The 26,416-nt window shown below is 41.2% G+C and overlaps 1 long non-coding RNA gene across 2 annotated transcripts in view; it reads left to right on the top strand.

The window, feature by feature from the left end:
- Positions 1 to 793: 793 nt before the first annotated feature.
- Positions 794 to 26,416, top strand: part of LOC109145091 — a 222,969-nt gene continuing 197,346 nt past the window's right edge. For both annotated transcript variants that reach the window (XR_005604080.1, XR_005604079.1), the window contains exon 1: positions 794 to 867. This is a non-coding gene — a long non-coding RNA (uncharacterized LOC109145091). The remainder of the gene's footprint in view (positions 868 to 26,416) is intronic.

The following is a 26,416-nucleotide window of genomic DNA, read 5'->3' as shown; positions in this document are numbered from 1 at the left end:
CCTTTTTTTTTTTTTTTTTTTTTTTTTTTTGTCTTAAATAAATCTTAGTGAAGCAGTGTAACATTCCAGGTCAGTTCTGTAGGACCACTGTGCTCTCACTGTAACCGCTGCTGCAGAGCATGGAAACTTGCTGGCACAGGATTGCAAAGTGACTCTGCAGGGGCTGGATGACTTCCAGCCAGCCATGAACCACAGCCAAGAAATGCCAATATGGATAATGCAAACAAGAGAGATTTGGGGCACATTTCGATTTAACCATCTGATTTAATTGACAGAATAAATGCACCTGTCATCGGGTAATATTCTTCTGATTAGTTTTGGCTGTGCTGATGAAACGATGTTAAAAGAATGTCAGAACAACCTGTCCTGGGACTCCTACAAGCAGTTTCAAGCTAAGGAAGGTCAGTTTTCAACTAGATGAAAGGTTTAGAATTATTTCTTCTCTCTTTGTGATTGCATGTGTCTTTTACTGGGCCACAGAACAATTTGTCTTGCGTATTCTCCTTCTTCAGCCATGAGGAAATGGGCCCACGGGTCTAAACAAACACACTTCAGTGAAACCCTTGGTTTCCCAGGCTTTGTTAAGGCTATTCTGTGTCTGGAAGGAGATGTATTCCTAAGGGCATGCTTTGCCTATTTGTACACTGTCATTCAGAATCGATGGCCTTTGTGGAGATGGCACCTCGTTTAAGAGGACTGATGCCAGAGCCTTTTGCATCCTTCAACCCAAGGAAAAGAGTGCGGCCCTGAGGCCACACCCACCTTCACGTGATCTCTGCACCAGGAACCAGGAGTTGGTTGTGAGCAATAGCGCTGCCTTTTGGCTGGCACAGGTGGCATTTTGGAGCCTTATCAGTGGCTATAAAGGTAAGATGTGGGTTAATCAAAGTTTTCTTTATTGTTACTGCCTGTGGTGTGGTGTCTGTACACGTAAGCTGTGGACAAGGCCCACTTTGTTGGTGTGTGATGAGGAAAAACTCTTGGTTTGAAAAGGTAAACTGGCAAGATGGACAAAGGTTTGGAGAAAAGACAGGTGAGGGTCTCCATTTGATGGGGAACTGCTCTACTGGAGGGGAAAGGGTCCTAAGAAGGGATTCCACCTCCTCCATGAGCAGCTGAATAGGGCTTGCAGCTTTGTCCATTGTACCTGCTGTGGGGATTCTCAATGCCATGTGCATGAAGTGGCTGTGAGCACATGGCTGCACATCCCTCAGTACAGATGGAGCTGCAGCTGTCCCCTGTTGCAAAGGGGGAAAGTGAGGACAAGGCAATTGGGTGATTAGCCAGAGGTCACAGCTAAGGTCTGTGCCAGCACAGGGAATGAATCTAAATTCCTTCAGGCCCAGGGCCTTACCTACAAAACTCTGCTCCCATTAATAACAGAAAATAATATTTTGGTTCAGCACCACATATCTAGTGGTGTTTAATCCTCATTTTGGTGTACTTCAGACCTTCAAGTTGATATTTATTGCTTTTAAGTGAGGATGTTATACTACAAAGGAATTTTAGTGATAAACTTTCTTGTTGAAAACCTGACTGTACAGCCAGCACAGGCTCCCCCATGGGCAGAAGCACAGGCCACACAGAACTGCTCCAGGGAAGTTACACACTTGGACACCCACTTCTGGGGAAAGGGAAAAACTCCTGCATCTGTTTCACACTAAAATGGCTGAAGTAGCAGTGCCAGACAGGGATTTTGGACTAGATAAATAAATTCAGCATTTGAATATGTTTCTGTGCTGAGATATAATTTGTGAAAAAACAAATTGGTTCTGATTGACAAGTTACAAATGGAGAGGGAGGGAAATTTAAGTTAACTTTCTCAGGAACAGGACTGCAGAGCCAGAGCAGAACAAAATGTAAAATATCTTTCTTTTGACTAAGGTTTTGTTGGTTTTATTTTTACTAAGTCCACATGAATGAGGTTGAAGGGGTGGCACTTGTCCTATGGAGAGATGGCCCATAGATTTAGATGCCATCGAATTCCACTGCAGTTCCATGTTGAGTGGGGTTTGAGACCACACTGCTTTATTGCAGAGGTGTGACTCTCTATTTAGAGGCCAGAATTGCTGTACAAGTGCTCCTGAAGGTGCCCTATTTTCTGTTTGTCACTTTTCTGAGCAGAAACACGTTGTCTTCCAGATAGCACCCAAATATCCCTTGAGTGACACGCAGCTAACCATGAAATTTGGGGTTGCACATGGTTTCACCCTCACATCTTGAATGAAGTTTTGATTTCAGCCTATTTAGACACTACACACTAAAACAAGCCAGTTAATGAGCAGCCACTGCAGAGTGCTCAGCCTGCTGCCACCAGTGGGATGCTGCATGTGCTGGGTCAGTCACACCACAGACAAAACCTGCTTTTGATGATGAGGATGGTGTTAAAAATAATTTCTGGATTCCATTTGGGGCTCTGTTAAAGGAGTCTGCCAGTGCTCCATCAAACAAACTGCTCCTTTTAGGGACCTTATTTTAACACTTTATTTTCCATGATGCTGTCTCCCACTGTATGTCCACTTTTCACAGGATTGGAAATATTCAACCTGAGAGATGTTTTCTTCTAATTTACATGAGAAGAATGTTTATCAGGTGTAATTGTATTGATTTCAGGGACAGCATGTAAGGCAGGGACTCTTAAGACTTCATAACAACTCAGAAAAATGGGTCTGTGCATATTTTAGACTTCAGTTTGTCAGATTAAACACATTAAAATTCTATGAGAGAAGAAACACTAAAATATCACTGTAAAATGAATTCAGCAGATTGTGCCATGGACAAGGCTCATAGGAAGAGAGGGAAGAAAGCAAAAACAAGTTTGAAACTTCCGTGTGGTTGGAAGTGTGGCAGCTTTAACTCCTTCACCTTGAGCTTTGAAAATAAAATCTTGGGTTACCATGAGAAGTGAGGAGACTGAGGGATGTACGGTATTATTTAGAAATATGTTGTAACTTGTAAGCCTGGGAAGTTGGGGGTTTTTTTCAGTAGTCTTAGAGGGACTTGGCATTAAAGAGAGAAGACTACCTTAATTTGGTTTTGAAAGTAGAGCTGTTCAGCAAATAACATGCAGATGCTTTTTCTGATTTCTCTCTGTCTAGTTTTTTACATTCTATAAATGATAAACTGAAGCTTGAAAAAGTTCTATTTCTGCCACTGTCCCAGCTTTAAGTTTTAGCAAACTCAAGTAGATGTGTCCAAGGTAACAGCAGCTTCCCTCCAGCTTTGAAGCACCCTTGAAGCAAGCGTTGCAAGTGCCATTAGAGCAAAGCGTGTCTGGCTGATGGATGTGGGGTCTCGTCACTTCCCTAGATTGGTTTCCTTTGCTTCCCCTATTTCTTCCTCTTCCCTATTGGTGTGAGCAACTCTCTTGTGCTCCCAGAAGTGCAGTGCAGCCCCTGAGTCAGTGGAGAGGAGGAAATCATCTCCCTGTGTGTGCAGGCGTGGGGTGGAGCTGGGCTGAAAAGAGGAGGAGGGTGGAGCAGTTGTGTGGCTGCTCCTTCGCCCCTGGCAGAGCATCACCTTCCCCAGGGCTGGAGGCAGGGGAGAGCTCTGAGACAACCTGGGAAGCTGGGAGAACCTTTTTCTTCTGGAGAAAAAACCCAGAGCACTGGCGAAGGAGAAGACAAGTTGAAGCGCTATCTATTCTATTCAAATCTGTTTCTACAGAGAGGATAGGAAAAACAAAGTGACTTTTGATCCCAAAAACCGAAGTCTAGCACAGAGTAAATGGGTTCAAAATCTCTTGAGTTAATGAGCAGTGTGCCTGCTGTCCTGGAGGTGGCTTTGGCACTAAGTCTTAATATTAATTCCCGGTTTCCATCCAGCTATCCCACCGCATCATTAAATCTCCCAGGAAATGCAAATACACATTGCCTGTCATTATTCAATGAGAATATTGTTTAACATTTGCAGTGTATACACAACCCATTATAAAACTCAGTGGTGCATGCTCAGAAGCAAAATGTATTACTGTAGATATCAGTAGATAACTATTTATAATTAATCCTGTAGGAATAGCAGTTCTAACAGTAAGAAACATCTAAACTAAATGGAGGGTGAAAACGCCTGAAGTTATTTCCACGGCTGTTTAGGTTACTGGTTTGGTCATTTCAGGGTCAGCCTTCATTCAGACAGCAAGAGAAGTGAGCTGGAATTCATTGCCCAGCAAATAGTAAATATTCAAAGAGGGGCTGAGTCTTATGCTGTGATCTAATTTTTGGTGTTTTGAATAAAAGACATTCTGTTTAGGTTTGCATGACCGGAGAGATAAAGCTGCGGGGGTTTTTTGCAGAATACCCTGCAATAGAAAGAGTCTGGCTGAGTTCTAGTTTAAAGCTAAGCCGGCCCTGCAGAGGTGCCTGTCACAGGGGTTTCAATCAGTTCTTCCAAAGGAAGAATTTTTAATTCTCCTTAATATTCACATCATCAATTGGGGAGAGCCCTCATTTCCGTCTATTAGCATGGCTTCCACCTGTAGGACATGAAAAATGATCTGAGTTGAGTTCATCGGTGCTCTTCCTGAGAAATGACTCCATGATCGATTTTTAGGGGGAGAATACCTTACATTAATGACACTACTGGTCATTCTGCCTCTAATACCTACTCTGTCACCTCTGTTCTGTCCCTTGCTGGTCTCTGCCACAGCCCATCTGCTCCCCTGCTCAGTGTCCGTATGCAAAGCACAGGCCCTTTACACCTGTTGACTGAGAATTCCCCAGACGGAGCTAAGTGACCTTTCTTAAAAGTGTGTGGTGTTTCTTGGAAATAAACTGCATAAAAGGGAAATGATTAACCCCAAAATACAGTCAAATATTGCTGCATGTGAGACTGGGGCAGGAGCTGTTCCTGCAGCCTGGGCTGAGGGGCTGAGTTATATATAAAATATAAAAATACATATAAACCATCCATTTATTAAATATGGTTAGGGTTTTGGGGTTTTTTTAATTTGGTTTTTTTTTTTTTTCTTTTTAAAAAAGCTCTTGTTTCTAAACTGATTTACTTCCTGGCTATTTGTGGTTGATTACTCAGACTTAACATTTCTCTCTGTTACTCTCTCTCTCTCAATGTAAATAATAATTCTTCAATTTAAACTTGAAACTTATCAGGGCTGTGACCACCATTTGCTGTCAATCTCTTGAGTGTTAAGACAGAACTCCAGGCTTAGCCTAAAAGCCTTTTAAGACATAGAGGAAAAACCACAAATGAAAAATAACTTAACTCTTACACGTCACTGCAGATGCATTGGAAAATATTAGCATAGCAGTAGACTTAAAAAGACGGCAAAAGGATTTTTCCCAGAATCCATTAGGCTGGAAAAGACGTCGGAGATAATTGAGTCCTACCCCTTGCTGAACACCACCTTGTCAACCAGACCCTGGCACTAAATGCTATGTCCAGTCTTTCCTTAAACACCTCCAGCAATGGGGACTCCACCTCCTCCTTGGGCAGCCCCTTCCAATGTTTAACAACCCACTGTGGGGAGAAATTCCTCCTGAAGTCCGAGATGTTGTGTTGGGGATCTGAATCCTACGTGTTAAGTTGATCACATGGAAGTTGATTTTGAATATGTCCCAATAACGCAAAGCTGTGCTTGATATTCAGTATTGTATAGATGAATTAGTCTTATGTGAGCTGCTTAAGTTAATGGTATGTGGGTTGAGAGATTAAAAATACAAAATCCTAGTAATTAGGAATATGCTAGTGTGAAAACTTGTATTTCAGACTGAATGCTCCAAATCACGGTGAAATCATGGATAGAAAATTAGTTTTGCATGTATTTGCTAGGATGGGAGTGGAGAAAGATGATGTACTTCATCCAATAGACATTTGTCCTTGATGGAAGCAGGCAGTTAGAAAAAAAAAAAGAGTGCAGAAATTATTAAAACAAAAAGAACATAATTTAGGTTGCAGAGTGATCCAGTGAAAGATATTGTCTACATTTATTTTTATAATGGCAACCATTCTTTTAAAAAAAGCTCACAGTAGCTAACTAGCTCCATTTGTAGCTACAGTCAGAACAGTGCTCTGTCCTTATTAAGCTCCTTATTGTTTGTACATATTGAGAAGAAAAAATCTCAGGCAATCCAGGGTTTCTTGTTAACATGAATTGCTCCTTCCCAGCTGCTTGTGCTGCTGTTTGCAGAGGCAGGATCCCAGTCCCACCCTTGCACGTGCCTTTGGATAGAACTGAGGCCCAGAGGGCTGCACTGGGCTTTGACTAAACACCTTTGGTAGTGGAAGAGTGTAATAACAATCCTCATCTTGGTGGCACTGAGCTCCCCATCAGCACTTGTTTTAAAGATAAGAGGATGATGGTAACTTCTAATAATTCTAATAATAAATGCCACATGTTTCCCCCACTTCTGTCTGCGTGCAAATAGCTCATTTAAAAACCAATATATTAACTTCTTATTTGTTTCAAACAAAACATAACTGATTATTCAAAGCAGGAAGCTGCAAGAAGAGGAACTATCGTGGAAATCCCTAAACACTTGCCCACTGACCTTTGGTGTGCACCAGCCTCTGGAAAACCTTGCCAAAACCTCACAATCTGTCCAAGTCATGTACAGCATCCTGGGAAAAATTCCTTCCTGTTTTGCTTTTGAACTGCCAAACTTTTCCAGAAAAAGCTGAAATCTGAATGCATAAATGAGCCAAATGTGCTCAGCAGTAACTGAGCACCCTCATTTAGTGCAGATTGTCCCACTTCAAAGGCTCCAATAGAGGAAACTGAGCTAAGAGAGGGGAAGATGAGGTGCAACATTTTTACTTCAGCAAAAACAGGAAATACTTTCATTTTTATTATTATCCTTAAACCTGTATTGAAAGAAAAATATTCCCTAATAATGGAAACCGTTTTGTGTAAGCTGTACCTGATGTACTATTGGAAAATACACCACGGAGCAGTCGTGATTCCCCCCTCACCAGCAATCAACCATCTGATCCCACTCAACAGCCTAAAGCACACCTTAAACCTATTTATTTCCACAGCTCAGAAAAGGCAACAAGAACAATTTATTTGACTGAGTTAATATATATGATTCCATTACAGTTTTGGTGCCCTGAAGGATGGCACACAGGGGCTTTGTATGACCTTTCCTTTAATGTTCCAGTAGTTTGGAAGTGCCATTAAGAAGCGATCAGTGGGAATTGTCTTAAGGATGCCACCCACCCTTCTAAGAAGGATGTGCAGTGAGACTCGACCTTAAGGTTTGATTTGAATTTTAAAATGGTATTGCCAGGTAAGCAAAGCATGTGAGTTATCTGCTCTACATACAAAACCCACCCCCCCAAAATAACAAACCCACAAACCTCAATTCCCTCAGGGAAAAAAAAAAATAGAGAATGAAAAATGAAAGGAAAAAAAAAAAGAAAAAGAGCAATTGATTCTGTTGTAATTCAGATCTCACAATAACAAATGTAATACTAGAAAACAGAATATCTCATTTTGGAATCAGCTTCCATGGTTACAAATGCTCTAAACCGATGTTGAAGATAGACCAAACATGTAGTTAATGTTACACCCATCATCATACGATTAACATTTTCCTGATATTATTAGTGTAACTCTTCAATATTTTTTTCCTCTTTCTGTCATTCATATTAAATTATGTTCTCACTTCCCTGCCTTTAGTAGCTAACTTTGTACGCTGAAAACAATTTATTATGCCAGCAGAGCAAGGCTGATGGATCTGTGTGTGGGACAGACTCTGTAGCATTCATGTCAATTATATTATATTAGGGCTTTCCATTAATTTTGTCTTCCAACTTCATGAAACACTAGAAGGCAGATTCATCTTTCCCCTGATGTAATTGTATTGATTTCAGTGGTGCCATTACCAAGGGAAAGAGCAATAAATGACAGCAAATTCTGGCCCCAGAGTTTTGCCAGCCTGAACTTTCCAGTTCCAGCAGAGTTGCTGGACACGATTGTTACTATTTGTTTATTTATAGCCCTTTACTTCCTGTGATCACAATATTCTGTGACTTGTGCCATTAAGCAAATTGTGTAATCCTGTTTGATGTTAGTTTTCAGTAATTCAGCATTTGGTTCTCGAATGACAATCTCATTTTGTCAGGAAATCTGCGTTACATGGCTCAAGCCATTTCCATTCCAAGGTACTCACTTATTAGACTATCTCAGATGTGATGTGCCTTCCTCTCTTGTGTAATCCTGTTACAAACACTCTCTACATTAAAATACTTTCTCATGCGTATTATTTCAATCCCTACAAGAAATTTCTTATGAGGGAGATGAGCTCTAGTGGCATCTCATTGTTCTGTCTGTGATTTACACCAGTTTTAATATAAATAGCAGAATTCTTTATTATCAATAGCTGGTTTATTTGTTTTAGAATAACTGCATAGTTATGAATGAGGTGCTCTGATTTTTTTTTCCTGTTTGCTGTTGCATTAGTGGAATTGGTGGTGAAGTATGATTTTTACTTAGTTTTTCTGCTGTAGGATCAATGTCTCCTGCTGCAATTACTAATCTACAGATACATTGACTAGGGCTGTAAGCAGCACAAATAGTTAACTTGCAGTATCCATTTAGTCAAAAAATACAATAACAGATATTGGCGTGTTGGAAAAAGTGATCTGTGAGTGTGCAGGTGGACTGACTAAAGATTAGAATAGAAGGAATAATTGGATTTTTCGGCTTATAACTTTCAGGGCTTTATAAATACAGAAACCAGACATCTCTAAAGAGTGTAGGCTGCTGCCCTCTTGGCTTGATGTGAAGGTCACTGTAGGTGGGCAGAATGACTCCAGCATTGCTCTGTCCCTCTGCAGATCTTACTGGGGGAGATCTGTAGTAAAATAAGTAACTTTGGTAGCATTGAGAAATCTCCTCGTATGAAAGCGGGCGGAAAATGCGGCGTTGTACAACACCTGCGTGGAGAATTGCTGGTGGAATCGGTTTGCTGCCTCTGCAAACTTCCACTCCTTTAAAACACCTGAAATCTTTTGGATGTTGAGAGCTGTGGAGGACCTGGGGGAAGGCGTCAGCACTCCTCTGTGACTGGGAGGTGTGGGCAGGTTCCTGTTTTCCATTTGTGCAGCCCACTCTAAACAGAGCTATTAAGTCAAAAACAAACAAAAGCCTCCAAACTGATCAAGTAGATTTCAGGGAATGCTGGTGTGGAAAAAGAGTGCCAGTATCAAGTGTTTCATTTCCAAATGCAGTGCAACAGAAAAATAATATAAAGCTAAAAAAAAAATCTCTGCAACCATCTAATAAAAGTGAAGATGGAAAAAATTGCCTGAAAGTAGAGTCAAAACACCAGGTAAGAGGAGAATCACGAACAGACAAAAATGCTGCAAATTCCATACAACATCTGAGAGGAGATTACAGTGTCAGGACAATGGAATCATACACTGAAAATGGTGTTTAAACTGCATTCTGGAAACATTATTGCTATGCTGTAGTTATATTTAACAGGAAAGTTTTTATTTTATTTTTGCGTGTGTCCTAAGTGTGAGATGAATGTATGTATAAAAAATGAAGAGAGTATCTAAAAATGTGCTTCAAAAATATTACAATGGCACATATATTTTAAAAAAAATAAATCACTGGTTCCTATTTTTTGAAAAATTGAATGTTTAGGGTATGATAAATGGTAATACAACTTTTCATTTTTGCTAGCCCGGTTATATAGCAACTGAAGAATTCATATAAATAGTTGAGGTGGATGGCCTGTGGATATTGTACACAAATAAGCTTTCTTAAAATATCTCTTTGCCACCATCAGTGATGCCTACTTAGAATAAACTGACCTCCAGGCTTTTAGCACTGCCACTGAAATGGAATTTTTTTTAATTTACTTCTGAGGAAAAAAAAAGAACCCAACAAATTTCAGCCTTCAGATCATTGTTATTGCATGAGGAATGTTTTCTGCGTGAAATACATTCACAGATGGTCCCTAACCATAAGCAGCACATACTGTGTGTACAAGATAAGTCATTCTTTAGTTTCTCTGGGTTTTCACATTTAACCTGTTAGGGGGGAAATAAAAAAAGGAAGGATGCCAGAAAAGAAATCTCTCTCCCTGTTCAGATGCTACAGCCCAAATGATCCTTTGTGCAGCTGCTCCTCTACTGCTGCTGTCTGACTCCTCAGCTCCCAAGGCTTTGGGAAGAAATGTAGCGGGTTTAATCAAAGCTTGGTGACAAATTTACAGTTATGCGTGAGTTTAGAGTTTCTTTTATTAGGAAGTTCACTTTGTCTTGTCCAGGCCAGTGTGATATCCAGTAGAGGTCAGAGACTGTGTGCAGATTCCAGAGACTGATGGCCAGGAAGGCAGGATTCTGCTCACTGTCTTCCCAGCGGTTCTTGTAATTTTATGCCAATCAGACACCCTCAGAGAATTACACCGATTTCTTGGAGAGACTTGTGAAGTACTCTTCGGAATGTGCCCCAGTCAGGCATAGGTGGTGACAGGGAAATGCAGAGCAAGTTGGTGTTTTGTGAGCAATAGCAAATCTGTTTTGTCTGCAGTCTCAGTGCTCTGGGGGTACCTCTCTCACACACACAGAACTTTGGGGATGCTAAAAGTTTACACACAAAGCAATCAGAAAGAGTGGTGGGAACCATTGAGCACAGACATCACCTTTGTCTCGGGAAATTCCTGAGCAGCAAATTCCTGGAGGCTGGGAAAACAAGTTGGGGGAATAAGCACATCCATGTGCCTCGTGTCTATGGGCTGCCCAAAGATAACTCTAGCTGGCAACTGGCTGTGTGTGAGGCTCGTGTGGAAATGCAGGCACCACATCTGGGAGGACTGAGGAAAGGAGAGCAGATGCAGACAATCATTCTTTGGTTAAACTATAGCCGTAACCATAGCCAGTCCCTTTTCCCCACTGGCATTAGTCCTCTATTCACTCTGCATCCCAGGAGGTAATGGATGCACTGATGGAGAACAGAGCTCTCACACAAAAGACACTGGCTCAGAGTCTTATCTCTAGGCTCTCTTTTCAGTTTACTTTTGGATCCTGTGAAGTTTATTAGCTATTAATTTCTGTTTTACATAATTTTATTTCTTCTTATAGCTGCTTAAAGGTATAAAGGTGGGAATATTTTTCATTTAGTGCATTAAACTCAAGTTCTACATAACCACTTCAAAGGAGAAATTGAATGAGCTTGTGTTACTAAGCAAGAAATCAAATTTAGATAGACATAAATCTAGAGGGGAAAAATTAACCAGCATACCTAAGTGGATTTCTTCTTTATGTGAGTTTACTAGGACTCAAATGTGTAGCCCTTCATGCAAGGTCTGTGAGAAGAGGAGGATAGGATCAGCTCCCAAAACTTCATATTTGCACCCATGGGTGAGACTCTGCACTAGATCAGTAACGATGAATGAACCAGCTGTGTAGCAACTGTTCACCCAGACCTACAGCTAACACTGGAGCTAACCCTTAATTAGAGCTTTTCAAAAGTAGGGGGGAAAAACCCTTCTGTGTTTTTAAAATACTTTTGCATTTTTCTTAGCTCTGCACCTTCTGATTTCACAGAGGAGTGGAGGCAGGAATGCTGAAAATACAGTAGGAAATACTAACTTTATACCTAAGAAATGTATTTTGGATTGCATTAAAGGTCTCATTCTTTCTGGATTGTCAGCCCAGATCTGCAGGCACCCAAAGCTTCCAAGCCTGTTGATAAAAATCTGTGTTTGTGAGAAGTACTCGGTGTTTTGCTGGCTAGAATTAACAGCTGAGCTTTCTCCATCGCTATACACCTTGAGATATGGATCTCCCAATTTTTGTTACAGCTTTATTAAATAATCTATTTTTTAAAAGATTTCTGATTTGAAACTCTCGCGTAGAGTTCACTCTTTCTCCACTCCAAGACATCACAAAAGCACATTCTCAATTGACTGCATTCATCTGGATTAATCTCCTGTTTAAACCTGAAGAAAGGGTGTTGCTGCATCAGAGCCTTGGCAAGTCTGTGAGGCAACTGGGTGAGCAAGGGCTGAAAGACAAGGTAAAACACAGGGTCTTCAGTTTGGGATTTGAAAGTTGGAGATGCTGGAATTTTTATTAATTAAAATGGTGGATGTCAGTATTGTATAATACTGGGGAAAAAGAGGTGGAGATGGGTGGTTTGGTTTGCTTTAATTAGAGAATGTGTAGTTGACTTCTGGCTTTGGGGGAGATGAGATGCATGGGCTGAAAACAAAGCATATGATCTTGCTGAGTGCTGGTGAGACAGTCTAGACAGATTTATCTGGATGCTAGAGAAAGCTTTAAGCAAACAGGCTGTTCCTGCTCTGATGTGTCATATTAATATTCTTTTACTTCATGGCTCTTGATGATTTGAGTATGTGGCTCTCAGAACAATCATATTTTGCCTAATAAAATTAAAACAGCGTAAAAAATTACTGTTGCAAAATGGGAGGCACCAAATCTCTAAAAGATGTAGGCACCTGCATTTCTAAAGCCAACACGAGAAGGAAATGGTTGCTGTCTTCATTATGGTGTAGAAAATACAACTTAATATTGAATTCTCATCAATCTGTGCAATGCTTAGAATGTCCCAGATTATGTTAAATCAAACAAAACCTTTCTTTGCTAACACTTTTTCTTATTTCCTTGCACACTGTTTTGCTCTATTGTGCATTCAGGCTGAGGGAAGGCAACCTCTTTTGTAAGGACTAAGTGGGCTCTGCTGTTTCGGTTTGCGTGATGTAAATCAATATATGTGTTCAGAACCTTTCCAGCTAAGGGTATGGCTTTCTCTCCAGCGTAGCTTTTGTGACATGGAATTAGAAAATTCCTTTTCCCTTCACAGTTATTGTACGTGCTCTTCTGTAGAGTAGTCGTTCTGTTCCACATTTCCAGAGGAATTTGGGTCATTGTTTACTTGTGGCTTCATTAAAGAACGTCCAGTAGGTAACAATTTCCATCGTCAATCTTTGAATATCAAACACACTATTATAATAGTCTTTGAAAGCACTGCATGGAGCACAGAAACCTGAGAGACGCCAGAGCAGCTCTAGTCAAGTTATAAAAAGAGCACTACCATCGCTGCCTGAACAGAAGGAACGTGTGGGGAGATCGAGGGCATTGCCATGACAATTCCGACCGGCGGCTCTTTGTTCTCCTTGCGTTCTGACATAGACTTTCTTCTTCCAACATCAGGAGCAAATGATGATTAGGAGAAGCCGTGCTTGTTGTGGAGAATACATGGCCAAACACCTCTTCTCCTGTTTGTTGGAGCTACAAAATATGTGGTCAATGGAGTCTAATTTGAATGAAATTTTATGGGCTCACAGAGGTTGGTGTGAAGTAAGGAATGCTCGACTTTGACCTCTGTAGCCTCTCTACAGAGAGCTTAATAGAGAAAATGTTTTAAATTACAGTATGTTCCAATTATTGTACATTTATGGGACGGTGTGAGCTCCCTCTACGGGCTAATTTAACGTCTGCAAATTCCAATAATTCTTTTTTGTAACAAAGCCTCTGTGTAGCCTCGTGGATAAGGTGCCTGCCTAAGGTTTCTAAGGTTGTGCTCTTTTGAGCGTGTGCAAGATGGCTGCCACAAAAGTGTTTGAAGCTGCCGCGTTTGAAGCTGCCGCGTGTGTTTGAAGCTGCCGCATTTGAAGCTGCCAGGTTTGAAGCTGCCGCGTGTGTTTGAAGCCGGCGCGTTTGATGTTGCTGAGTACGTTTGTAAATTTGAGGCAGACTTTAATATTGTTAGACGGTAGGGGAGTCCTTTTCAACCTTTTTTCATTTTTCACTTGAACTTTTAAAAAGTTTTATTTTAACTTTTTTTTAAACTATTTTAACTACTTATGTCAGCTGAGGAGTGCTGTGATTCACAGCCATTATTGTAAGGAGGCTGTTATGTATTTTTACTGCTGCTGGGACCATAGGAATTTTTGAGTGACTTTGACTGCAGACAACAATGTGGAGAATAATCCTGACTGTGAAAAGTGCTGTTGGGGCTGCAGAAAAGTACAGAATAATTTTGACCAAGGGCAATCATGGCTTCTCTGAGAAGAAATACAAGTATGCCTGGGTGTGGAATTGTGGGTTGCTGAGACTGGGAGGAAAAAAAATTGCTGGAAAGAGAAGGTGATGCTTTGTAGAGAATTGACAGCGTGTTCAGTTAGCTGGGAGCTACAGGTTTGGAAAAAAAATTCTGATGGGACTCCAGAGGAGCCTTCAATGATGTGGGGAGTGAAGAACTTGGGCTGTTTGAACAGTAGGAGAAAAGCATAAATAGTGCCATTTGTTGAAAGCTATGAACCACCAGAAATATTAGGAAGGAAATGCTGAATGCATTTGTTGAGAGATGTGAGGTGCAGTTCGTTTCTTCTGCAGGAGAATTGTTCTGTAATGTTGCATTATTTAGGAATGCCATTTTTCAAGTCTAGAAACCAGCCAAGATTTGGAGTGGGACTGGGAAGTCTCTGTTGGGTGGGAGAGGGAGAGATTTTTAAGTTGGCTGAACCCTGAGTTTTACGTGAGCAAGCAGTATCTTCTGCGCGTGTGAAAGTGGAGGTTGGTTGAAACCTAGAGGTTCACACAATGTAACTAAGTGGGTGTTCTTCAAACGGGACCGGTTTGCTATCGCTGAACCACAGGGGGTGACTTCTCCTGGTGAGCGCCTCTTAAATGGGAGCTGGGAGCACTGTGCTCCACTGAAACCATCTGTAGTTCTGGCTCTCTAGAGGTCCTTCCCTGTCACTCCTCCAGACCTGGAGCATCCCTTCCTGGTGAGGTCTGTTCACTGTCTTGGAGACCCTCTGGACACCCCGTTGGCTCTGGTACTCTTTGCAGTGTTAGGAGATGGATTTTGTAGCTGCTCTATGAACATGTTCCTTTTTTACCATATCTCTCCATCATTTGCCTTCTTGGCACAAGATTGGGATCTGGGAGCCTATGCCTCAGATTACTGGCAACAAGATGTTGAGATCACAGATTATTTTGTTTATAGCGCTGAATCTCCCTCAGGTTATATCATCACCTTTTAATTTTTCTAGCCTTGTCTCCTCTGTTCCAGTGATTCTTTGTTCAGATGTGCTCATTTTATCACTGGAGCTGCTAACACTGAACATTGTTTTGTATGGAATTGCACAAGTGATGAAATGATGAAAAAATGGTATGGTACATGGCAGAGTTGGGTAACGTTGATGACTTGGCTTCCCTGGGAAGGTTTCACTTAGGGATTTTTAATTTCCGTACAATAACAGGCACTGAATGGATCTGATTGATACTGTTTGTGATAAGTTGCTGGTATGGTACTCCTGATTTTTCTACAGGCATGTCTCATCTTTATTTTAGAATATTTGTTATGTTTGTTCGACTTACAATGTTGTTCTTACTCTCTCTAGTTTATCAATGACGTAATGAAATGAACTTCAGTGTTTTCTTTGCTGATTACACAGACTTTTCATTACTTTGAGGCACTTTTTTAGCTAAACCAAAGTAGCCTCGGTGCCCGGTCTGGTAGAATTCAGAGGAGCTCAGCTGGATTTCCAGTGCTAGAGCCTGGACCCTCTTGCTGGCTTTTGCACAGCTTTGGAGCAATGTTTGGTCTTGACTCTATCCATAAACTTCCTCTCATAGTTTCAGTTGTACATATAGCATGTTGTGATCTTAATAACAAATCAGACATATGAGTAGCCTCCTCACTTTCCTTTTCCTTCTAATAAAGTTTTTTATTGAGTATCATCAACCTTAACACTGTATCTTTGGATGATTTTTAAAATAATTTTGTATCAGACTTTGGTGTGATTGCTTCTGTCTTTCTGTTTGTCTTCCAGGTGTGGTAAATCAGATGGTTATTTACTTTTAGACAGTGTTAATAGAAAATTTATTGCCATTCATTCTGACCTTTAAATACCTTCCTTGTTAGTATTTTGGGTGGGTTTCTGTGGGTTTCTCATTCCATCCTTTCCAATCTGTTACATTCTCTTCGTTTTGCTGGGGTCCTTGTTAATTTGAAGTGGAATTTACCTCTAACTTGTGTATCAGTGTCTCCTGCCATCTAGTTCAGCTCCATCCTCTTGCTCTTAACTCAGCGGTGTTATTATTGCTGGTGATTGTGCTGAAACCCCTGAGCAGCTTCTTTACCTAAGAGCTTCTCACTGGTGTAAATTAATTAGAATGTTATCCAAAGCAAGACCATTGCATGAGCTTGAGAGAAAATGTCTTGACTTTTCTGAACCAAAGTTGTGAAATTTCAGGCAACTCCTCAATTATTAATTAAAATTAAGAGCGTCGGCCCTGGTAATTTACATCTTCCCTGTTTCTGAAATTTGTTATATTTTTTAGCCCTTTGCCTGTATCTATGTAATTAGGTTTTGAGACACCTAAAGCTATTTGAAACAGCAATGGCTTAGTTTTCCTTTCATTTGTGATCCTGAAACATGCTTCTGTTAAATGAAGTTGGTGTTACTGTGCTGATTTATAAAACAGCACTGATAATCAATCTTAGGAATCTCAGTTTATATTAAACTTGTACAGTATTGAATTTTGTTGTCTACCACATTGCATTTTGTTGAAAATATTTGTGGAAATAGTGATATGAAAATGAACACTTCACTGTGCACAGTGCATTTTTTCAAACTATCAGACACAGTCTGTCTAGTCACTGAGTTTTTTCCCTTTTCCTGGTGGAATCCTAGCAATTTGTGATATTACTAGTATATAGCTGTATTTAAAAGCTAGGATACTAGTTATACTTAATTATATATAATTTTATTCTGCTCCTCAGTCACATACAAAAGCTTTCCAATGAGTAAGAATACGTGAAGGGTCTCTCTTACTGTTCCTTCCACTTACTGTGTGGTTCATGCACAAATGGGATTATAAGGAATGGGGATGTGGTGTTTGCTTCTTGTGGCTTCTGCCTTACTTTTAACTGAATTCAAATTTTGCATCTCTTGATCTACAATTTTTTTTCAAGAAAATTGTCATTCGACAGCAGTTGCATGGCTGTAGTTGAAAATTATTTGTTACTGTTCCTCAGATTCTTGGCTTCCTTTTGTTTTGCAACTTCTGTGGTTGAACAGACAACATGTTCCCAGTTAGATGTGCTTCCAGCTAGTTCAACACAGTCCAGCTCCCTTTCAAACTGCGATGCCTAAAATTTAACTGGAAAACCCATCCTTAGACGCAGTGACCTGATTTGAAAAATGCTGAACTCTGAGATGCCCAAGGATTGGCAGATGACTGATACTTTTAAGGGACACCACACATGCACATTGAGAATGCACCTTTTAGAGCTGTACTTTAGGACCTTGATTTGAAAATATCAGCCTTTGTCCCTTTCTAAATAAGCCCAGCCTATGTTTGGCATTGCACATTCCTTTCCCCAAAAGCTTAGAACCAGAGCAAAACAGCCCAAGCATAGCCCGGATAAGATGTGACATCTGGGAAATGGAATTAATGGGATATTTATTTTTCTTTGTTTAGCTATGGAAATTCATCCCAGGCTTATGCCCACCCTCCCTCATTTCTTAATTTTGTGCCTATGGAATTTATATCTCTGAAAGGGGAAATGGAAAGTTTTTTGTTTAGCCATAGAGCAAATATATTGCAGGATAAGATTTCTCATAGGTGCTTGGTTCACCTATTAATATGTAATACTTAGTCTTTGTAGAATACCTGAAAATTTGCAAATTTTGGATTATTGTGAACATAAAGGCAATCAGTTACAAAAATAAGCACTTTTTATTGTACAATCAGCCAAATTTGGGGCTGGAGTGGTGACACAATGATTTGCTATCCCGTGGTTAATCCATCCAGTTTCACTCACCTGATTTGGTTCAGACTTAAGGCATCCTTTATTTTGTTTCCTGACCAGAGGGCACAGAAGTGCCATTTCTGTTGATAATAAAAGACATGAACAAACTGGGTTGATGTAATAATGCAGAAACTCTCCAGTGCTGTGTTAGTTTCTTCCTGTTCTTTGTTTGGCTACTTCTCCTTCAGGAAGATGTATTTTTCTTATGCACACCTGTATGTGCTTGTTAACAAGTTATTTATATCCCAACAAAATGTCTTCTACTGCGTGGTCATTATTTTTTTATTAATTCATTATGCCCTGCAGAGTAATTCCATCCGAGAGAGAAAACAGAGCCACGTGATTTTTATGAGTGGTCAAATACACTTGAAAACTGACTTGCAGAATTAGACTCGTTGCACAAATAGTGGGAAAGGTTTACTTTATTAAAAGTGCAGGGAAAGCAAGGAAGTGTTAATCAACTGGATAATTTCTTTGCTATATTTAATTCTACCCGCTCTTTTGTTTCACAATAAGGATAACTGAATGAATAGTGCAGATGATGGATCAAGAGGAGTCTTTTGTCAGCTGTAATCCTTAACTCGGGGTCTGTGGAGTTCCCCTTGCTCCCTAGAAGGTTTTTTTGGCATCATACACAGGTGTGTCTTTGCTCTGCCCCCGAAAATCCAGCAAAGAGAAAGCAGCCAAGAAGCAACACAATGGAGTGTGGGGTTAGATTTCCTGTGTGGATTTCCCTTTCCACATTGTTGCTGATCTTAGTCTGCTCCAGTACACAAAACTGCAGGAACTGGAGTGAGTGGGATCGCAGGTGAGCCCTGAAGGAGGGGCAGGGGTTTGCTTTCCATGCACTGCAGTGTTTCCCTCCCACAGCAAGTCAAAGCAACACCTAGCAAGCAGCGTTTTCCATCTGCATTTCCAGCATTAAGACACCTGCTTGTGAGCTTTTCTGTGCTTGCCAGATACTCATCTCCGAGAAGGAGCGAGATCTTTAACATCCACGAGGGTTCTGTGCTTGTGGAGTGCCGGAGTCTCCCACCAGGAAACACCCTGATTCACATATCAGTGCACAGGAATGAAGCTATACATAACATTCCTTTCTCTCTTACAGGATTTAAAATAAGTAGCTTTAATCCCTGCACTGTGCATGGGAAAGCAAGAAGAGGTGTGTTGTTTATGGTCTGTGAACAGGCACCGGAGTGAGATTGGTACTGGCAACACTTTTCCCCCCTGAATAATAAAGTTCTGCACATGAAGGGAAATCTGAGCATTAATACAGAACCTTTTCTTTAAGCTCCAGGACTACATTATGCGTCCATATCTTGGGCCCAATAAAATGAATGGATCCTTTTAGTTTTCCTACTGTTATGGGTTTAAAACAAGCAAAGTCTTCTATTTTTTCTACTGCAATTTAATCTAATTTTAATATTCCCCAGGTAATAGTGAAATAACCGATTCTGTCCGATTCTGCCTTAGATAAAAGCATCAGCATGTTTGGAACATAAACCTTATTTTACCTTTTGTTGAGCTGCCCAATTTAGTAAGAGCAATTCAGTGCTGCATCTTAAGTGTAGCATGACTTAGAACACTGGAAGCTGCCTGGAATGTGAAAAAAGGGAATAATTTATATTTAATTGGTCTAAACCTACCTTTCCTAGGTCAATAAGAAGAGGAAAATCAGCAGCATTAATCAAGATAAAATTATCAGCTGATTAATCAGTGTTCTAATTACTGCATAGTTCTTTCCCTTTTCAGTTTTAATTACTAAACTTCATTGTCTTTTCCATATGGCCATCATGCATTCACAGTACACTTTTTTCCTGGTGAGATCATTAATATAAAAAATGTACATTCAAGACATTACTGAAGATATAAGAAATTGCTACTGCCTACTAAGAAATTACCAAGGAAGCTGCAAATCAGCCATAGGTTATACAGGAAAAGTCCAATAAATCTACTAACACTTAAGAAAATAGATACAGTAGAAATGCAGTTATGATTATCAAATCAACCTTTGTCCTAAAGTGAGTTTTGCCAGTCTTATTTCATCAAATCTGTCTCTTGGTTGGGTCAGAAACCAATCAAAATCTGATTTAAGCTGGCAAAATAAAAGGGGAGACCTCTTAAATTCACAGGACTAATGTTGACCATACAAATACTCTGTTTAGCACATTCTCTTTAGCAGAATATTCCTTCTTCCTGAGGCCCAAGTCGTCAAAGATGTTTGGGCACTTCAGATTTCAGTAGATATTAGATATCTAAATATCTTCAAAAGATTTAATCTCAAATAAATAAATCTGCCGTGTATTGGCAGAAGTATCTTGACTTACTTAGTCTCTGTGCAAGTCATAAGGAGAGTGAAGAGTTGGGCAATGGCCTTTAATGTTGTTTCTTGAGTAAGAAAGGGGGGTAGAAAAGTCCACAGCAGAACTGAGTTTCTGATGAAATCTCAACAGCTCATAATGTGTCAGTCTGCAATCTCTCTCACAGCTGCCTTTCTAGAGAAGTCAGGAGCTTAAGACAGCGAACAGGATGTGTTCCTAGCATTTTATGGAAGGTGCACTAGTTAGCAGGTCAGCACCTACGGAATGAAGTGGGGAACTCGGAGTTCCCTGGGAAGAGCTGGTGCTTTGTCACTGAGAGCACCCAGTTCTGTACACTTGGGAAACACACAACAGAGTCCTGCATAATTTTAAATTTTTGATGAATGCCTTAAAGCATTTCCACTGCCTGGAACCTGGCAGGTTCTGTATCTGGTCTGTGAGGTCTCTTGTGTCCTTCAACATGTTCTTCCTCCGTGATGGAAATGGTGGATTTCCACTATCCAGCTTGCAACAGTCTTCTCATTTTAAAACAATTTCTGTCTCCTTGTCTATTTACTTTTAAAATCAGGTTTTCCTGAGAAGAAGTAGTCATACCAGTTATTTAGTTAACTGATTAGTAATTGAAGGCCTAGTTTGGAAATTGTACAAGTTTCCTATGAATATTCATAAAAAATAATTAACTTGGCTTGTGATTTAGAGCCCAACAACAGTTCACTTTTTTTTTTGATAGATGAGTTAATTATATGCCAAGGTCTAGTTGCTGGGGTTTCTTTCCTAAGTGGTGATTGACTAACTGCTGCTGGTGACAATAATCCCGGGCTGGGGAGGCCTTTTTTGTGTGCTTTGCTTTGGGCTGAGGTTTTTTTGTTTGTGCGTGTGTCTTTCCCAACGTTGCTCTGCAGCTGGAGGTGGCACATCGCCACCACCCTGCAAAGGACGTGGGTGCCCTGATGCAAAGTCCCTTCCGTGCTGAACCCGCTCCGGCTTGTTTTCCTCCCCAAAGCCCTTGGAAAGGAGCATTGCGAGAGGCAGATCCCCGCAGGACTCTCATTAAGATTCGCGATATGGTCAAATCGCCGCCGCCCCACGGCAACTCGCTGGCTTTTACAAGGGGCTCAAGGAGGCTGCTCAGCCCTCCCAAGCCTGGATGGGCAGCTGGCCTTCCTTTGCCCGTGGTAAACAGTGGGAAGACATTGGGATGGGCTGCCCAGGGAGGTGGCGGAGTCCCCATCCCTGGAGCTGTTTAAGGAAAGGCTGGACGTGGCACTCAGTGACCGGGTGGCGATCGGTCCCAGCTTGGACTCGCTGCTCTCCGAGGTCCCTTCCAACCTAAGCGACCCTGTGATTGTGTGAAGCCGAAGCCAATTCCCCACTCGGGGAGTCGCACAGCCGCCGGCCCAAGGGCACGGGCAGCGGAGCCCGGTGCCGGGAGGGGACGGCGGGGAGGCAGAGCCCCGCTCCCGCAGCCCGGCCGCGGAGCAACGCTGCCATCTAGTGCCACCCGCGCCCTCCCCGCCTCTCGGGCTCGCTGCTCTCCGGATTTTTTTTTTTAATTTTTTTTTTTTTTTTTTTTTTCTGAAAGGTTTTTATCCCGTCAAGGAAAAACCGGCTCTTGGAAAACAACCAACTCAGTTGGAACTCGGAGATAATAATCAGTTTCTCTGGGCTTGTGAAATTGGCTCATTAAGCGTGCTTTTTAACAGAAAATATTGGAAGCGATTAAGTCTGCTTTAGTGAGTGGGCATGAAATGGCCAACCTTCGGCCACCCACAGCTCCTAGGTGCCTGGCGTCGTTTTATGCATGCAGCGTAATGTCTTTACTTGAAGTGCTGTTTATTCATCACCTGCTTATTTATCTCTTTGCATTTGGCAGGCACATCGATCAATGTTAAACTGTCACACAAGGTTATTTTTCTTTTACATAACAGTAGAGGCCTAAGGTAGTGGCATATTAAAAGTAATAACTTTCTAACTTGTAGCTCGAGATGACAGCACCATTTGTACCTGAATATATTATAGCCAGAAATTCGGCAAAAAAATATTAAAAAAGGGGGAAAAATATTAAAGAAGTTAAAAAAACGGATGATGTCTTTAAGAATTAATGTTCTTCCAAGGTCAAAGGCTGGGAGCCAGCATTCCCTGAGTTGCTATAATTGTGTGCCTGCGTGTGTTGTGAACGTGTCTGGTGAATGGCTCTCCACCACACAACAGATCCACCTCTGACCCATGGGGATTAACTTTAGGCCTTAACATCCCTGATAAACTCACAGGGAGACTCCTCTACACATGCCGTTCACCACTCAGCCTGATTTATCCCGTGAGAATCAGTAGTTCTGCTTAGAACTGGATTTATTCATCCCAGTGTGTGGATCCAGACGCTCGTGTCCACGCCGTGGTTGTGCAGCAGTCACCTGGAAGTCAGGCCATGCCCAGGGAAAACTTGAGTTGAATAAACAGGGAGGGCTGTAGTTATCAACAACTGTGCGCAGCCATCTGAAAAACAGCAAAAAAGTCAACGTGGAAGTAAGTCTTTTCATTCTAGTTTCTCTCACCCTCACACCCCCCTTTTCTTTTTTTGGTTCTAGTATTCTGTTGCTTTCAAACACTGCCCAGCTTTGATAGACTTCCTGTCTTGGCACAGGGCCAGGCAAGCTTTCTCTGTACAAACAGGTTTTCTTTTTATTTTCAGTCCAGCCTAAAAATGCCTACAGATAGAAGAATGTCAGATCTTTTTAGTGTTGAATTTCAAAGCGGTCCTTAGAATTCTTTCCTCCCCTTGATCTCGTCTTTGGATTGCAGCTTGGACTCGCTCTCTGTTTCTAAATATAAGCCATGGACAGTGGCTTTCTAATAAAATGCTTTGATAGGTTTGTGTACATGGGAATTAAGCACGGGGCTGTGGTGGACTCTGTGTCAGCAGCCCCGTTGGTGCTGACATGAAGCACTGCTGCTCTCCCACCACCGCACACGTCGCTGCCAAAGCACCCTGGCTCGGAAGTGTGAATGGAGAAATGGAAGCGCTGAAGGAAGCAAGGCCATGAAATGCACTTCATGCAGATGGCATCTTGCTTTCTGGGTTGAACAGAATTTATCGTTGAGCCTGGTCTATCTTTGGATCTGTTAATTCATGTATTCATTCCTGCTCTTGGGCAGACGCTTCTGCTTTATCTCATGAAGTGCAAACCCGGAAGGGAAGGAGGGGGAAGCTCGTCCATTAAAAAAAGCAGCACCTCCACATGTCTATGCTCCTGGATCAATATTTGCATCAAAGTGGTTTAAATGTATGTGGCTCTAGGGCTGTCCATTCTTTCAACCTGACCCGCAGCATTGATTAGGGCTAGTAGAAGGAAGGGAAAATAGCAAATCTGGTAAGATAAAATTAAAAAAAAAAAAAAAAAAAAAGCCAGGAATGTCACTGTGACTCCTGAGAAAGAAACACTTAAAGTGCTCCCATCATTTGTATGACCTCAGCAATCCCCTTAGTTAGACACTGCCCCTCTTCACCACCCACATGTGGCACTTGTGGTTCATTTGATCATATTTCTGAGAATAACAAAGAGGATTTCAGATTTTATCTGAACAAAGGTGAATTCCTTGTTTGGGACGTATGAGTTACCTCAATTCTGGATAAAATATTTACACTGGTTTTTTAAATTGCTACTTTGCTTTCTGCTTGTATATCCTAATTCATGGAAGGCACAGAGAAAGTTTGTGATGTGGACAAAAATTAACTTCTCCGTGTTTTCTTCCTCCATTAAGACTGCACGCCCTTCCCTGCACTCCTTGGACATTGCACATGCAGGGAGTGCAAGGCAATTTACACCCCGAAGAGATTCTTATCTTAAGAGGAGCACAGTTAAAGCAAAGCTGCAGGACTGACCCTCAAATTTTCCTGAAGGAAACATTTTGCTCCTTCTGTTGTTTTTCCTAAAGTATCTTTCCAATTCATTTTGAAAAACTAGAAATTGAAATCACTAAGTGAGAGGTCTCTTGGTGAAATCTTGGCTTTATTTAAATTGGCTTTACCAGGTCCAGGATTCCCCTCGAAGACCTTGCCTTTCTGGGCCTGCTGGGATTGGATGGTGTCTTGTAACAAGATCAGGGCTTACCATTTTTCCCCCTTTTTTCCTTTTTTGTTTTTAATATACAGACTAGTTTGTTTACATTTGTGTTGCAGTGGATAAATTTGAAAAGGCGAGTTACAGTCTTGGATCTGCGTTTCTTTCTCTTTGGTCTCAAGTAGACTTTTGGTATTGAATTCTCTGGATGTAGGATCAGCCTTTAAACTTTGACCCGCATGTGCGATTGCTTAGGCAACAGCTAATTTTGAAGCAGAAAAGATTTAAGATCAGCTTTTTTGAAATGACTGCGATTTTTGATAAAGAGAAACAGAAAAACACAATGACAGAACATAGGATAATACATAAAACTGAGAGGGAAAAAAAATGACAGCTGAGAAATTTATCATGTAAACAAAGAAGTCCAGCCTATTGAATGGAATAAAATTGAATAAATAGAATGATCTCTCCTCCATGCTCTGCAACTCCTCGGCTGGCAAAGCACTTAGCACCTACTCAGATTAAGCTGCATGAATACAACAGTATTAAGTTAGCCTCACAAAAGAGGACTTCCAGTATTAAGAGTGATCAAAGGATTTTAGCAAGGCAGACTTGCCCACGACCATAAAGGTCTCCTAATAAAGTAGAACTGAGCAATTAATTTACTTGACAGAATGTCTGCGAGCAGTTTGCAATTTCCCTGTATTTACTTGTTATTCAGAGCAGCTTGGTGTTTTTGGGAATGCTTGCCCACAGAATCGATCACGAACGGGATTCCATGAGGATTCCATACCTGATATGTTAAATTTGGGCTGGGTTGCTTACAGCTAATTGGTCATTTCAGTCAGAGGGAGAAGCAAAAAATTAGCATGTCTAAGACATTTGCCCAAATGTTAAACCTCTGTTGGCCCCATAAACCTTGCCTGCGGCACTTGGCATTTATTGTCCATTCCACTTGTCTCACTTCACGTGTCTCCCAGACATAATTTAGGGCACTGGCTGCCAGTAGCCCTGTCCTAAAACTAATATACAGCTCCCCATAAAACAGTTCTTTCCTGACCTGGCATCGGTACCTCCTATGTTTGTCTTACAGCATTTTATTATCCCCAAGGATAATGGCTCCTGCAAAATGGCTGGGGATTTCATGGCTGTCATGGCAAACACAGGCTTGGAACATGTGCTTTATATCTAAGGCAGATGGGCCAATGTGCTGTGCTCTGGGGGCTGGGAGGAGAAATTATGGCTCTAGGCCTTCTCCTCCTCCAGACACTGGGTTTGGGTGGTATCAGCCTTTGGAGGCTGGAGATTCTAGAGATTCCAGCTTGGCTTCAGGTGTACCTGGAAGTTAAAAATACTTTTTTTCTGGTTGCATTATATTATCAGCAGCCTGGAGAGATGCGGGGATTGGGACCACTGGAGATCCCGAGGTGTTAATAGCCGACCAGTTCTGAGGTATTTTCATCTGAAACCCAACTTCATCGCTGTGCAGCATTTTAAATTCATGTTATTTGGCCACGCACAGCAGGTGTGAGCACTTCTGTGGAAGAATGCACAGCAAGGAGGCTACAGAATAATAACCTCCATAATTTTATCTAGTGTAGTTCACCAAAGTTCTCTTTTGAGGCAAAGTACCAGCTTTCCTTAAAGCTGTGGTTAGCTCTAAGGAACTTAGCTTTTAAAGGACGCCTTGCTAATATTCCTATTTTCTCTCCCTTCTCCTCCCTGAATTATTTCCTCTCTGACAGCCACATGGCAAGTGGAACATTTAGTTTAGGTTTTGCTGCTGAGTTTGTCCCATGGAGTAAGTTTTAGGGTAAATGCTTCTGTGCTTGAATGGTGGTTATGGAGAGTAAAGATAACATTTAAGGGTAGAACTACTATAATGAATTCATGCTTGATTTTTCAAGAGGCTGTGTTTTGAATCACCTACCTTATAACACCTCTTATAATTAGGTCACTTATGTAAGAATGGCTATGAGTTTCTAATGTTAGACAGGCAAGCTCTGTAATGTTGGCTCGGGTCCATTCCCATGCAAACGTGAGGTTGCTGTGTGCGTTATGTTCTCCAGTGCTGTGTTCTAACGCGTCCCTGCCTCTTGAGCAACGGGGCTGTCCCACTTAATGTGCTAATTCAGCTCCCTGCCTCCTGTGTGACACAGGATTCCAGAGCTGTCGTTTACATTTCCTTAAAGTATGTCTAATTTCTAATTAAGCACTAAAAGAAGAAACATTTTTATCGTCCTAAGAAATCTTGCCCCTGCTTTTGGTGTAAGCATTTA

The sequence above is a fragment of the Corvus cornix genome, chromosome 3 (assembly GCF_000738735.6).
Source record: "Corvus cornix cornix isolate S_Up_H32 chromosome 3, ASM73873v5, whole genome shotgun sequence".
Classification (NCBI taxonomy): domain Eukaryota; kingdom Metazoa; phylum Chordata; class Aves; order Passeriformes; family Corvidae; genus Corvus; species Corvus cornix.
Note: the sequence above shows the minus strand (reverse complement) of the source record. Positions and strands in the feature narration are given on the sequence as shown.